This window comes from Coffea eugenioides, chromosome 5 (assembly GCF_003713205.1).
Source record: "Coffea eugenioides isolate CCC68of chromosome 5, Ceug_1.0, whole genome shotgun sequence".
Classification (NCBI taxonomy): domain Eukaryota; kingdom Viridiplantae; phylum Streptophyta; class Magnoliopsida; order Gentianales; family Rubiaceae; genus Coffea; species Coffea eugenioides.
The window spans coordinates 11,553,485-11,569,602 of NC_040039.1; the positions used below are offsets into that span (position 1 = coordinate 11,553,485).

At 35.5% G+C, this 16,118-nt stretch overlaps 1 pseudogene; it reads left to right on the forward strand.

The window, feature by feature from the left end:
* The first annotated feature begins 488 nt into the window (after positions 1-488).
* Positions 489-2,003, forward strand: LOC113770929 (annotated as a pseudogene).
* The last annotated feature ends 14,115 nt before the right edge of the window (positions 2,004-16,118 follow it).

A 16,118-nucleotide genomic window follows, 5' to 3' on the forward strand; every position in this document is an offset into this window, starting at 1 on the left:
GGAGAGCGGATTAGTGGATGGCACTTCTCCCATTCCAAACCCATCCCATTGCTATCCCAGAATAGGATTGTAGTAACATGAAGGACATTGTAACTTTGAAAAGTTATAAACAGATATAAAACTCTCACAATGTTACTTCGCATCGTATTTTATCCTTGAACTCATTATAAAGTAAGAGTACTCTTGTTCTAAAACATCAAGTAGGGGGACAACATGCCTATTTAATGAGTTGAAATGCATAAAGTTGATAATTAAATGTCAAAACGAGAAAGAAACTACTTTATATTGAGTTTAATGATTAGCTTGATTAATGATAATAAAATTTCACAGTTCAACATTACAAAGAAATTTATTGATAGTACATTTACATTTATCAGGTAAAAATCCTGGAAACATTTGTAGTTTTGATTTCTACTCGATTCACTAGTGTGAAAGGCGTCACATCTGCTTTTAATGTAAACAGATAAGATACACGTGGCGTGCGCTGCAAGCTAGGTAGAAACCAGAAAGATGAAGGTTGGATTCCCATCTTCAATCAACTGGCCAAAGTCAACAAAGAAAGTGAAAGAAATGAAAAAAGCAGAGCTGGTTTTCGTTACTATGCCGGATATTGCCCACTTGGTATCATGTGTTGAACGAGCAAAGCTTCTCATTGAATGTGATGAACGATTATCGATCACCGTCGTGATTATGAAGCTGCCCTTTGATCCAAAAGTCAGTAGCTACGCAAATTCGTTGTTAGAAACTCCGAATTTGCACATAAGGTACCTTGACCTCATGAAAGAAGAGCCTTCTTCTCAATTGTCATCTTCTCTTTCGATTCTGTTTCGATATAGCGACAACTATAAAGGTTGTGTGAGGGAGGTTCTTGCTGAAATATCCAATTGTGTTTCGTCGCATCTTGGTGGGATCGTCATAGACATGTTTTGCACCTCTTTTATTGATGTAGCCAATGAATTTGGGGTTCCTTCCTATATATTTTGCCCAGGCGGTGCTGCACCGCTTGGCCTTTTATTCCAGTTGCAAAGTCTGAGAGATGATCTCAATGAAGATGTGAGCCATTACGAGAATTCAGATGATGAATTAGCTTTGCCTACTTACATCAATCCTGTTCCAGCTAAACTTTTGTCACCTGCATTTTTTGACAAGGATGGAGGTGGCGACATGCTCCTCGATCAGGTCAGAAGATTCAAGGAGACCAAGGGAATCATAGTTAACACTTTCCTTGAGCTAGAATCCCATGCGATTCAGGCCTTGAGCAATGATAAAACCATCCCACCAGTATATGCAGTAGGGCCTATATTGAATCTGAAGGGAAGCAATAGTCAAAATCAAGAAACTGAGATGATTATGAAATGGCTCGATCTTCAGCCAGAATGTTCTGTTGTGTTCCTTTGCTTTGGTAGTGGAGGTAGTTTTGATGGTGACCAAGTGAAGGAAATTGCCTATGCACTCGAGCGCAGTGGATATCGATTCCTCTGGTCATTGAGAAAGCCTTCACCTAAAGAAAATTTTGAGTTTCCAAGTATGAGAACCTGGATGAAGTCTTGCCAGAAGGGTTCTTGCAGCGAACTGCTGTGGTTGGAAAAGTTATTGAATGGGCACCACAGGCAGCAGTTCTATCGCATCCTGCTGTGGGAGGCTTTGTTTCTCATTGTGGCTGGAACTCAATATTGGAAAGTGTTTGGTGCGGTGTGCCAGTGGCAACATGGCCACTTTATGCTGAGCAGCAGATGAATGCGTTCTTAATGGTGAAGGACTTGGCAACGGCAGTGGAGATCAAAATAGATTTCAAAAGGGATTTCGTACTGGGTGTGAGTAGTGAGATTTTGAGTGCAGATGTGATTGAAAGAGGGATTAAACATCTGATGGATCCTGAGAAGGAAATCAGAGACAAGGTAAAGGAAATCAAAGAAAAGAGCAGGTTGACTCTAAATGGAAGAGGATCATCCTATGCTTCCTTGAAGTTGTTTCTTGAAGATGTAATAGATAGTATTCCATAATTGTTTGTCAGTCCATAGCTGAAGATCAACCATTCCTAATATCCATTAACTCTGCTATAACCAATTTTACTCTGAAAATCAGTGCTTTTTTCTGTTTTTGCTTGTTAGGCTTTCTTCTGTTTTCCCTTTCACACTTTCTTTTGCTATTCTAATCTTCTACGTGGTACTTTGTAGGTCAAATACAATCCGTGACTGTGAAATGGACTAGCAAGGGCAATGTAGACTTACAATTCAGTTAATAGTAATAGTGAATAGCTAAACTTATTAATTAAACTTCGGAGTTGGTAAAAGTTTAGGGAGTATTATAGTGCTAAACCAAAAATGATGGGACCAAATTGTGACAATTTTACTGCGGCATTGAGAGCAGAGTATGTCTTTTGCAGCATTTACTCACACCTAGTTGTGGTGCGGGCTGTTCTACTTGCAATAATTGGTACTTACTGCATACTGCCTTTCACTTTTTGATTGCAATTAAAGCACAGTTTACTCTTATAGATGGAGCCAATCAAGATACCTGCCATGCTTGAGAAGGTGGTACGGTTTTAGTAGGAGGATTGTTGTCGTGCAGATTTTTCATTTGGTGGTTCAAGATGTGGTGTTTCCATTAAAACGTGTCATTGGTGTAGACACCAAATTTTCAATGTCACGATTTTTAGTTTTCAAACTTTTAGCATTTGTTTTTTTACTTTTCGCATTAGTTTGGTCCTTTTAACTGTTTTGTTTTTTATTATTAATATTGTAAGACTTTAGCCTAAAATTTGTCAAAAAGGAGAAAGTTTCATGAAAAAAAAAGGATAAGTTTCATTTCTTTAATCGGAAAAGAAAATCATCAATCAAAAAGATTTTTATTATTAAGATTAGCAATTTTGTTTTAGTATTTGTTTATTTTAGTCGTGTTTACTTGATTTGTTGATTGGTCCACTTGAAAAAGAAAAAAAAAAGAGAGAAAATGACGGAAAATGGAAAATGAAAAAATGAAGAAAAGAAAAGAAAAATGGAAAAATTGCAACTTTGCTGTTTATTATTTCTAGTTTATTTATTTTTATCCGATGTTAGTTAAATTGTTGGTTTTTTTTTACTTAATTTCATTATCATTTTGTTAAATTACTTTAAAAAGAAAGAAAAAAAAAAGGAAAATTAGCATTTCATTTTTGTCTTTTTGTCTTTTTTCTTTGCCTAATTCGGCTCATTGTATTCAATCTTTTCTTCATTAGTTATTTTTATTGATTAGTTATCTATATTTTGTTAAATTATTATAAAATAAAAAAAAAGACCCGCGGCATGCAAGCTGCGTATTTTCGCAGCTTGCAAGGACAGCCGCGCATGCCCATCGGAGGGCTGGAATTCTTGGAAGAAACCAATCCCTTATCCTCACCTTTGAGGTGAGGGTTTAGGGATTGGGGGGTTCATATAAAAGGAAAAGAAAACAGCAGAGAAAGGGGAGGCTTTTGAGTGGGCGGCGGTAGGAAAACACAAAGGGAGCTCTGGACGAGGGAAAAAACCAGAAAATGGAGAAAAGCTGTGAGGGGGTTTTGGAGTTGACGGCAGATGAAAACTCTGGAGAAAAGAGTGTGTTGAGGCTGAAGTCAGGGAAACAGAGAGAGAACTAGAAAAGCGACGGGGGGGATAGAGGAAAGATAGGAGAGGAACGGCGAGAAGGTTTTAGAGAAGTTTTGACGGAAAAAAAAGCAAGAAACCAGAAGAACTCCAGATTTTGCGTTGCATTCATCTGGGCTGGTAGCAGGTCCCTTTCGATTTCTGTGAGAAGCGATCATCTTCCAAGCTCGTGGGTCTCCGTTTTCCTCACGTTAAGATTTTCAGGTAATCTTTTTCTCTTCATCTTTCTCTGTTTGCACATACCCGGAATTATATGCTTCAGTATTTGGTTTCTGTTTTTGATTTCCCGTTTTTCTTTTCTTTCTTTTCCATGCGTTGTTGGTTCAGACCTTTGCCCATACCACTGCATCTGTTTAGATTAGAAGTGTCCAGTCAAAGTTTTTCCAGAAAAATGGAGTCTTGCTCAAATCTGTTCTTCGAATTTGTGGTTTTCTCGTGAAAAAGACAGCGAGCCATTCACTGGTTCTTATGCGCTGTTGGCTCTTGTCTGTCACTTTCATTTTATGGGTTCCTCTCATTTCATACCCTTATTTGACTAAATGGTCGAGTGTTGGAGTTCTTGGGGGATGAGTGTTGAGTCTTGCCCGCTGCGTTTTGTTGTGTTCGATCCTTTTTCCTTTCTTCTTTCTTGTTTGTTCATGGGCTCCCGTAAGTTTTGTTGTTTTTGTGTTCTGTGGAGTTTTGATGATTGTTCGAAAGCTTGCTAGAGAAATTTTGGGACTTTAATGGCAATTTTCCTTGGCATGATACAGAGCATGTGCGGGTGTTACTGTTGAGTTTCTATAGAGTAATCTAGATTTGGCAGAAATCTTTGAAAGAGTTAAAATTTGTAAGCTTTCCTTATGCTGGTTTTCTTTTTTTTGTAGAAAGTGTTAGATAGTTGAACGAACTGTCCAGGTCTGCATGCCTTTGTTATCTTACTGTTGTGCTAGAATCTAAGGATTTATGTGGCAAAGCGAGAGGATTAGATGGTAGGCTTGTTGTTTAGTTTCAGATTATGATTTTTGGTGAAATTTTTTGAGCGAAGCTGTGTTTGGGTCCAAAATCTGAGTTTGGAAATGAAAATGCAGCAGGCTTGCACTTTCGGTTGGCTGAAGTTTTTGCATTGTTGAAGTGTGTGATTTGTTTGCCATGTGATTGGAATACCGTGTGCACGTATGCCATGAGGTAGAGTCATGTTTTGAAGTAGAGTTCAGTTGCATGTTTGGGGGCTGAAATATTTGGATTAGGATCAAATGCTTGCTGGAAAATGAATTTCAGATAGCTGAACCATTTTACATGAATGTCTTGTCCAGAATGTCTGTAATGCATCAGTTCCTTTATTGTTCTTGCTTGTTTGGAGTTTAAAGTTAAGTAGCTTGTTGCTTAGTTGATGTTGGGTTGAAAAATATCTAATCAAAGCTGTGTATTTGAATGAAAAATCTGGTTTGCATGATGAAGTAAAAAAAAAAAAAGCCTCGGCTGGGAAAAATTGCAGAAACTTGCGGCACTTCTTCTCTTTCCTTCTATTACCGTTTTGCTGTTTACTTTCATCTTTGCTGGTCAGCTTCATTTTCTCTGTTTCAACCCTGCAATGAACTTGCATGTTTGGTCAATGATTGGTAGTAAAATCTTAACATTTGGCGAACATGTTTGCATGATAAACTGGAAAGAAAAGCTGAGGCTAGAAAATTGCAGAACAGTTTTTTTATGTAGTTGGCATGCATGCTGTCATCAGATTCCTTCCTTTCGTTGCTGTGGTGTTTTGTTGTGGTGCAAACACCTTTAGGCGAGTAATCAGAGTTGTTTTGCTGAAGTCCCAACCATTAGGAAAGTTGCATTAACCCAGATTTTTTGCAGAAAGTCGCATGACCGAGCTCCTTTTGCTCTCCCGCGATCCCTTTTCCTTTCTTTTGCTGGGTGTTAGCTCGCACTCTTCCTCTCATCATATCTGAGATGAGGGGTGTCTTGTGTTTACTTTTGTTGATCAAAACTTGATGTTTGTTAGTGATGTGCTTGACTCATGAATGTTGTAAGTTGCAGTGAAAGGAAACCAGAAAGGAGAAAGCTACCAGAGCTTCGTGATCCTATCCTTAGCTTCCTTTTGCATGTTTAGATGTTAATTTCCAATGAGCTTAGTCTTAAATTTTTGACTTTGATGTTTGGCCGAAAAGGATCTTGTTCAAAATGGTTTCTGAGGCTGAAACCTGCGACTAAGAACTGAAGTTGCAGAATTGCATGCGAATGGTTGCAGAAACAAATTTCCCACGTAGCTTGCATGAACATGCATGAAAATGTTCTCCAAATTTTGCACTTTAGCCCCTTAATTTGGGTTTAGTGCCACTATGGCCCAATTAGTTGAATAATTTAATCAATTTTGTCATTCTAGAATCTTAATTGCTCTTGGTATACTTTGATATGATTTTGGGTAAGACGTTTAGTGAGTTTTAGGATGCATTTTGAGGTTCAATAAGTTTTGATAGATTTTTAGCTTGGATTTGTGTTCTAATCACATTTTGGATAATTTTGATGTTTAACTTGAACAAATAGATTTCCATTCATCTTTGATGAAGTTATAGCATTTGATTTTAATAGGTCTCATCTTAAAGCCATTAATTTTAGTATTTTATTTTAGACCCTTTCATCAATTATTCTAATTATTTTAATTAAGTCCCTGTTGCTTTAGTTTCTTGTATATGGTTGGCTTGTCTATGTAAATACTTTAGTTGACTCCACTTAGTGTTTAACTTTCATTTTTCATATTTAATTTTTATTCCCTAATTAAAGTGGTACCTTGACCTTTTTATTCTTTTGGAGGGTAAATTAGTAATTTCGCCTCATTAGGGACATCATTTCAAGGGAGGTACACGCTAACCCTTTATTTGCACTTTATTTGACCCTATGTGATCCAACGTGCTAAGTGAGAATTGCATGTCTACTTTGCTTTCCTTGCTTTTCCTTAATCCCTTTCATTATTTCAACTACTTTTGCCTTTTTTTATTATTATTATTAAGTCATTCTTTTATTTATTTATGGGATATGTGTACACCTCTTGGCTTGTAATAGATAGGGCTTGGAGAGCAATTTTGTCCATTTTTCCATTTCCCCTGTTGTTTTAGTTAGCAAATGTAATAGGCTCATTAGCTTGATTGCTTGCTTTTGTTGCTATGTGTTAATTTGCTTTATTAGGCCCTTGCATCTAGTCGAGCATGCTAAGTGTTATGTGCTACGTGTTTATAGGTGATTGGCGTGCCTACTTGCTTTCTATAGTCATAAATGAACTGAATGGATGAATGCACGTCCCCACACTAGTCCAACGCTAGTTGTGGCTCATCGTTCCGTATTCCACTAGTCCAACGCTAGTAGGAATTCATAGGAAGGGCTAGTCCAATGCTAGACCCAATAGACCGTCCCCTCTTAATGCATACTTGCATGTTTCACTACATTTCATGCATTTTTTTCTTAGCATTTGGCATGCCCCTCCAACCCTTTCCCCCTCATTTTAGGTTTTTGCATCTTCATGCTAGTTATAGAGTACATTTGCTTGAGAGTCCCCTTTCGATAAGGGAAACGAGCGAGTGTGGCTACAAAATAGCTTTAGCACGCTAGTTCTTCCTTCTAATCAAAGGAAAAATCGAAGTCGTGAAATTAGGAGTCATTCCCGTACCCGATTTGATGCATTTCTCTAGGTTCATGCACTCTCATTTTTATCATATCACTTCCCCACTCTTTTATCCACATTTTCTCACAACTTATATTTTTCTCACTCCACATGCCATGTTCACTCACTTTTTTCCTATCACTTATTTATTTTCTGCCTCACGAATTGTACCCGATTGCACTTATATGTATCTACTATCATCCACTAGCACACAAACACCTTTATTTGCTCAATTTGCACACATGCACTTGTCTTACATTCGCACACATGCACGTTTTCTTACATTTTCACACTTGCACTCATATTTGGGTCTTCATTTGCATCATTCGCGACCTCTATGAGGACTTTCCTTATTGGCCACCACAACTCATGTGGTTGGGACCAAAAAGCTTTATAAGAGACATTTTAGATTTAGGATTGTATTTTTTTTTAGCATCCATTAGTCATATCCAACATGCGAAACATACTTTGGGTAGAAGAAATTAGGAAAAGAAGGGCTAAGTCACGCAACTAGCTTTTGCTAGGGTAAGGGAGTGCCTTAGGCTTTGCCTTTGCCTTCTCCCTTATCAAATGTGACCCCCGATCCCTTTCTTTGGTTACGTAGACCTAAAAGTTCTTTAAAAAGGGTTTGTTTACTTTTCTTTCCAAAAATCACTTTTTGGGTGACTTGGTACACCCTAACTCTATACCAAGTGGCGACTCCATTTTCCATTAAAACCCCTTTTTGAACTTTGTTTGGCCAAATCATCGCATTATCAAGTCCCACGGCCTTTTATTTTCATTTTCACACACGATCACGTACACTACTTTCACACATATCAAAAAGTGGGGCGCGACAATTGGCATGCTAATTGGAGAGATGTCATTACTGCATTGACATATCATCGGCCACGGGTGCTCTCTAAAATGGTTAAGTGGCAATTTCCGTCTCCTGAGTTTGCTAAACTGAATACAGATGGTTCGGCTGTGTTGCAAGAAGGTGTTACTAGTTGACATGGTTCGCAATATCGGCCGATACCGATATGTATCGGCCTAGTCGTAACTGGAACGGAGGGGACAAATACGATACTGATCCCCGAATTATGGATATTACTATATCCACGATGACTCGCTCTGACTCGGTCATTATTGGCCGATTCGAATTTGTGATGCATGATACCGGTCGATATATTCTAGTCGACTCAGATATTTTTTAAATTATGCCTTTTTTGGTATTTTCTAATTTTAGTAATTTTTAAAAATTTTTGGAAACTTTCACGTGCTATAATGTGTGTATCACGCGATATTCAACCGATATGCCACAACGGATGTGGAATAATCGAGACCGCGATGCGACCGTGACCCGTGATAGCGAACCATGGTAGTGGAGGAGGAACTGTAAGGATTGAATTCGGTGCATTTTCAGATTTCTTTGGCAAGACAAATTCTTTACAAGCGGAGGCGCGTGCTCTTTTAGACTTTTAGTTGGTCTTCAGCTTTGCTAGAAATATGGAAAATCACAGGTGTGTTTGGAACTAGACTCCCTGGTTCTAGTTGGGGTATTGGAAGGAAGGTTTCAGATTCTGGCAGACATTCGGGCAACAGTTAAGAGGGATCCGTAGTGTTCCACTGTTTCCGTGAGGCAAATGATGTTGCAGAAGCTTTGGTAGCTTCTTGGATTCAACATGGGCGATTTGACGTTTACAAATTGAGTTCTGATTTTTCTTCATTAGCTAAGGATTTATTTTGTTTAGATAAGATAGGTATATGTAATTTTTTAGATTCTATGTCAGGAGGTAAAAGCTTTATGTCGCCCTCCTTCGTTGTACTTTTTCCTAATTTCATTATTAATAAAATAGTCATCGAAATCCACACGCCAAATATGATTGGCAGATAAAAAAAAATCTATTTGTATTAATAGTTTCTCATTTATTAATACTATAAATATAAATATTTAAAATAAATCCCAGTTAATATTTGTCATAATTATGATACTTTATTATTACATTAATGTATGTATCGTTTATACTAATTGAAATATCGAGATAATTAATAAGACAAATGTCATTCAATAAATATAAATAATTAAATTGTATAAAAAAAATCCTAATCCTTAGGGCGTACATACGAATACCATGTGTCCCTATTGGCCAAAGCAACAAGTTAGTTTTGTATATGAAAAGGTTCAAAGAATGTTTTTTAACCCCACTCATATGCAACCGAGCCCCCTTTGACCAAATGAACTTGTTCATTTAAGGTATTAAGTGTAAGAAAAATTTTGTTTTTATTCCTAGTAATTGTAAAAATCAACTCGTATATTTGCAAGTAATTCTATAGTTATAGACAGTGAAAAAATAAATAACAAATAAAATACCCCTAGAACTTGGAGGAGGCTCTGGCTTCTAATCCCTCTAATCCCTTCTGATTTCTTAAATCTCATCATTTACAAGAAAAAATTTTAAAAATAATAATAACATGTTGTAAAACAAAATAAACTACTATAGTATAAATGGAGATATTAGAGAAAGAAGTAGAGAAATGGAGAATGATATTCTTATATTCCAACAAAATACAAAAGGTCTTCTCAAAGGGTGTCAATGTACCTCTATATATAGGTACTACAAGATTAAAGGTACATCAATTATATTAAACACCCACTACTACAAGAATATGAAGAAACCTATGAAACGGTTTCTCCACTACATGAATAGATTTATGGATTATAACTTCTATACATAATGTATGCATAAATCATGAATTAATCCTCTTGGGAATATAAAAGGACATCCACATTTTAGTTGTTTCATAACACTCCCCCTTGGATGTCCATTACACAAAGAATATGCCTCGTTAAAACCTTACCAGGGAAAAATCCATCGGGACAAAAACCCTAGTGAAGGAAAAAGAGTACACTATTCTTGTGTATTAATTTCTCCCCCTGATGCAAACATTATTTGAGATCTTTTAATCGTTGCATTCCAATATTCTTCGCCAATTGTACTGAGATATGGTACTTCAAGACTAAGTATCTCTTCATTTTCCTCTCGCGATCTAAAAAGATCCTTATTAGGATCTAATGATCTGACGACCATTGGAGTACTTAATATATGTGCCTTATCCATATAAAACCGCTTTAATACCTTTCGGGTATATGCAGTTTGGTGGATAAAAATTTCACTTTTCAAATGCTCAATTTGTAAATCAAGGTAGAATTTTGTTTTTCCAAAATTCTTGATCTCAAAATTCTTCTTCAAATATTCAACATTATTTTGAATCTCTTCAGGAGTTCCAATCAAATTTAGATCATCAATATATATAGCAATGATCACAAAATTTGATCCATTTTTCTTGATAAAAACACATTGACATATTGGATCATTTGTATAACCTTCTTTAGTTAGACATTCATTGAGGCGGTTATACCACATACATCCAAATTGTTTGAGGCCATACAAAGACCTTTGTAATTTAATAGAATAAATATCTTTAGGATTTGATTTGCATACTTCAGGCATGTTGAATCCTTGAGGGATTCTCATATAAATATCATTTTCAAGATTTTCATATAAATATGCAGTAATGACGTCCATTAGATGTATATCTAATTTTTCACGTACTGCAAAACTCACAAGATATCTAAATGTGATAGCATCCACTAAGGGTGAATACGTTTCATCATAATCAAATTCAGGCCTTTGTGAAAATTCTTGGGCTACAAGTCTTACTTTATACCTCATAATTTCATTTTTCTCATTTCTTTTTCTCACAAATACCCATATAACCTACTGGCATTACACTTTCAAGTGTTTGGACTACAGGCCCAAAAATTTTTCTTTTAGCCAGTGAGTCCAATTCAGATTGGATCGCATCTTTCCACTTTAACCAATCATTTCTATACCGACATTCATCAACCGATCTATATTTATGATCCTCATCAACTTCTATAATATCAAGTGCTACATTTCATTAGGTTCTAATTAAATTTTCTATGATTTCATTTTCTTCAGGAGCGACCTCTTCAAGAGGTTGAATTTTGTCATGACATTTATTTAATCTCCGGAGTTATTCAAAATCAATTTATACCTTATTTAGGTAGGCCAGCCTTAAATTTATTTGTAGCACTTGTGCATGTCCTTTAGGGACATCAATTTTAACCAGAGTATTTCCTGCAGGAATAGTTGATTTAATGACTCTTTTGGAGTCGATAAATATAACTTTTTACAAGAAGAATTTCTTGAACTTCTAGTTCACATTATTTTTATGAGGATCGAGGAAATTCAAATTTTCAAGTGATTTCCTTTAGGTTGATTTTTTCCTCCCCCTAATATCGGGAATCGTAGCTCATCAGAATAAATAAATCATTCAATAGATCACTCATCAATATTTTATGATATTTAATCGTAAAAGGTGATTCATACCCGACATAAATTTTAAATTTCTTTTAGAGCCATATATAATTTAAATGGGGTATATATAAATACTTGTTGGCTCTCAAATATTCTCACTTTCGTTAAATCATATATCCATTGGGATCAGTAAACTTCTGGTTTACTGCAGGTAATAATTATAAATCAAATGAGAATGAAAACAACTATATCGATAGCCATTTCTCTCTCGAATGGTTATTATGATATAATTAACCTTGATCTCATTTGATTTCTAAACATGATCTCTATTATTGTCTCATTTAGTGTCTCAATTTGATATCCATTTCGACGAATATTCAAATTCAATAAATTTTTCGAGACATGGTAAAAAGTAGTGCTTTATTTATCATAAACTTTTCTCTTACAGGGAGAAATATATCAGTGACTTTTCTGGAGTTTTCAATCACTTAAGCACTACCACTGATTGTGTTTGTCTCTTTTGTTGGAAAATAGTGTATATAGTAGCATTTATTAATGAGACACATATCATTGTCACCATAATTCTTATGAGACAAATATCATCACCATAATCCTTTGATCCCAAATATTTAACATTCATTTCTTCTTCAGGAAGAAAAGTCAATTACTATCATAAATTAAATCAATCATCATACACCTTCAGGGCGTTTAAAGAAATTGGCCATGTGAAAATGCTATTATAATTTTTATTTGTCAAATGTACTTCGGGACATTTGTCTTCAGGATCCTTATTTTCTTGTCCTTATCATTATTATCCCACTTCAAGTGGTAACTTTTTCTCTTTTAATGGTAAAATATATATTTACCAAAATCAAAGTCATGGCAGCAACTATAACTAATAAATTGAAATTTAGTCGCATTCACTTCTGGGAATGGACTAGAATTAGTATGTAATAAGTACAAAATACTTCTCAAATTTTCTCTCACTATTGCTACTACAGGAGCATATTCGAGAAATCAATTGTGGAGAATATCATTTTCAATATATCTTATGAGTAAAATTTTTCGACACAATTTCAACTGAGAAGTAATTCTGAAAATTGCAGAATTATGTTCTTGTAGCCATAGGTAAATTTATCATACCAGGCTTTTGAAATAATGACCATCTTCTGGTGGCCAAATCTTTTTGTTAAAGAAGAACCACCTTCAGGTGATCGAATCTTTTTCTTTAAATATTTCAAAGGACAAGTAAATCCTCAAATATAATTGATTTTCTATAATAGCATCTCCAAAATTCATTACATCAAAATATAAGTATTTATAACAAATAATTCTAAAGATAAATAAGTAGAATTAAAAAGAGAAATATTACCTCAAAAATGTCAAACAGTATATATTTGTGTTTAATGATTGCTCAACAGTAGGTACTTGAATTTTGTGATAATTCAAATATTAGTCATAAGAAATTGAAATACGTTTGTGGGTCAGAAATTTACCTCAGAAGTTACTTGAAGAAATGCTGGCAGAATTTTGGCAAAATCTCGTGTTTCACTTTTGTTCAAGGTAAAGCCTCCATTTTTACCTTTTGCTCAAAAGTAGAGACTCATGCTGATAACGTGTTGTAAAACAAAATAAACTACTATAGTATAAATTGAGATATTAGAGAAAGAAGTAGAGAAATGGAGAATGATATTCTTATATTCCAACAAAATACAAAAGGTCTTCTCAAAGGGTGTCAATGTACCTCTATATATAGGTACTACAAGATTAAAGGTACATCAATTCTATTAAACACCCACTACTACAAGAATATGAAGAAACCTATGATACGGTTTCTCCACTATATGAATAGATTTATGGATTGTAACTTCTATACATAATGTATGCATAAATCATGAATTAATCATCTTGGAAATATAAAGGGACATCCACATTTTAGTTGTTTCATAACATGACAAACATAATACATCCCTTTATTATGAATGTAGTATTAACACTAGCTACATTTTAAGGATTCATAGCCAACGAATGGATTTGTTATGCTAAAAGATTTTGTCTTTTCAGTCATAGCGCATTAAGAGGTTCCTTGCATGTTTTGCATATTTATTGAATGCATATGCTATTTGATTTGTAAATATTATTATTGTATTAAGTACTTCTCGCAAAATTAAAATATTTTTCTATCATTTGTGCCCTCACTGGAAAGTTATCCTAACTCCACCACTGCATGAAACTCTAAAATCTATGCATCAATCTGTCGCATGCATTGACATTTATTCTCATCATAAAGGTAGGTTTGCGTATTGAAACGGTATCTGAAAAAAGAGAAAACATAGCTTAAGGTGGTTTGGTCATATGCGAATATTCAAGACTTTTCTCTCAGCATCTTCTGATCATATATTGCTGCATCCACCTAACTTGATAATTTAGAGAGAGAGGCGCTTTGCATACATGTCACTTCAGCATGTTATTTCTCCACCTAGTAAGTACTTTATGTACTCATGTAAAGGGTAACATATTGTTCATACAGCCATTGTCGGTGGACTTTAATGTCATTATCATAAAAATTTCTAAACAAAAGATTATCTCTATTCTTTGATTGATCATAATAGGTGCTGAAGTGTACATATTTAAAGTAGTTGGAGGGCAAACTGTTTCTAAGACCCAATTTAGAGGGGCAAAGTGTAATTAATTAACCTCAAATTTTCCATGAAACTGCAGAAATTAGAGCATAGCCAGTTCTGCTAGAAGTTGAGATACAATCGGGGCCTATTGGACGGTGATACAACTATATTATGCAACCGTGACACAAGTATTTCATGTGATATAAGCCACAACTTCAAAAGGATTTTTTTGGGTCAATATTCCCTTTTCCTTATATTATTGGGATAATTTTAGAAACTGCCATCGAGGTTTTGACCATTTCATATTGTCTTCTAAACTTGTAGAAACATTACTTACCTTCATGTTAGTTATTTGGGATCTAGTGCCTACATCATTGACTCTGCTACCTTTACAACTTAGTTGGTTTTACATAGTTTTGTCCATAGAAAAAAATTAAGTCATTTGTTCATTGCATTAGTCATAATTTGAAGGTAATTTTTGTAGTGTATTCACAAAGTTCGAAGACAAGTGTGGAAAGCAAATAATATGGCAAAGAAGCCTCCACGTTGCAACCTGACAAGTACGGACGATGAAAGGGAATAATTCAAGAAAAGGAAGTGATGACCTATAACCGCGGTTTGGACATTGGAAATGTAGCGTACTGCACAAGCTGGAAATGCATTGGGGTGAAATGGAATTAACATAAATATAATGGGCTAAGGAGTAAAAATAAACCCGTTAACTTTATTAAAACAACCCCAATTTTCAACTCTTTCGTCCATAATAACAACGGAGTACCCATTTTCGTTGAATACAAATGTTAGCGATCGCACAATATCATATTCAAATGCATTTTTGAATAAAGAGCCAACTCTTTATGGCTTTCCTGCACTACAACTAAAGATTAAATCCATTTTGAGGACCATTATTATATTCAAACGGGTGTCTCAGTTTAAAAGTTTCAGCTCCCCTTGGCTTTCTTCCATTACAACAACATAATACCCAAGGTGCCATAAAGACAGACTGATTTATCAGATAAAATGAAATTAAACCCGTTGGTGAGTAAAAGACCAGCTCTTTGTGCCTTTCAACAGTTACAGTGACAGAGTACCCAATGTGCCTTAAATACAAATGTTGGGTTATGGGATAAAATTTAGTTAAAACGGTTGTCTTATAAATGACCAACTCTTTACGGCTTTCGTCCATCAGACAGTCAGGAGAACCCAATTTCCTTGAATACAAAATTATTTATCGAAAAGCATAAAAATTAACACGCAGGTGTCGGTTCTGTTGTATAAAACATCAAAGATGAAGCGTAAGCAGTACTAAACAAAGCCATGCTGGGGCCACCAAAGAGGAAGCGTATTAGGTACTAAACACACAGCCATGTTGGGGCCCGCAGTGATGCGTGTGTTTGAAGACAGGTGGTGAGATCGGAATCGAAGGCAAAAATTTGGTAAAGAGGTGGTGTCTACTGGCATAAATTCAGGCTCAGGCGGTGACGGTAGATATATCTGAGGAAGACCCTTCCGAAGCTGTGGTGACAGAATGCAGCGGCGTGGAACAGAAGCAGAGAAATCAAAGGTGAGTACTTTTGTCCATAACTTTGAAAAATGGAGTAAAATAACTAGTAAAACACCCGTACGTCTAGTAGGGTGATTTCTACAGTTCTTGTAAGAGGCAATGATAGAGGAATAAGGAATACGAAATACGGGGTGTAAGACCCTGCGTCTTCGAACAAAGATGAAACGAAACCGAGAAATTATCGCAGTTTATTTGTGCACTGAGCTTTGTGTACGTACGTAGGAAATATTGGTTCTCTAATTTGTATTAAATTGTGTAAAGGAAATTAAGCAGAAATGAGTGAAGACGTGAAGAAGACATTGTAACAGAACTAAAGTCTTAAAACAGAGTGATTTGGATGGCCGT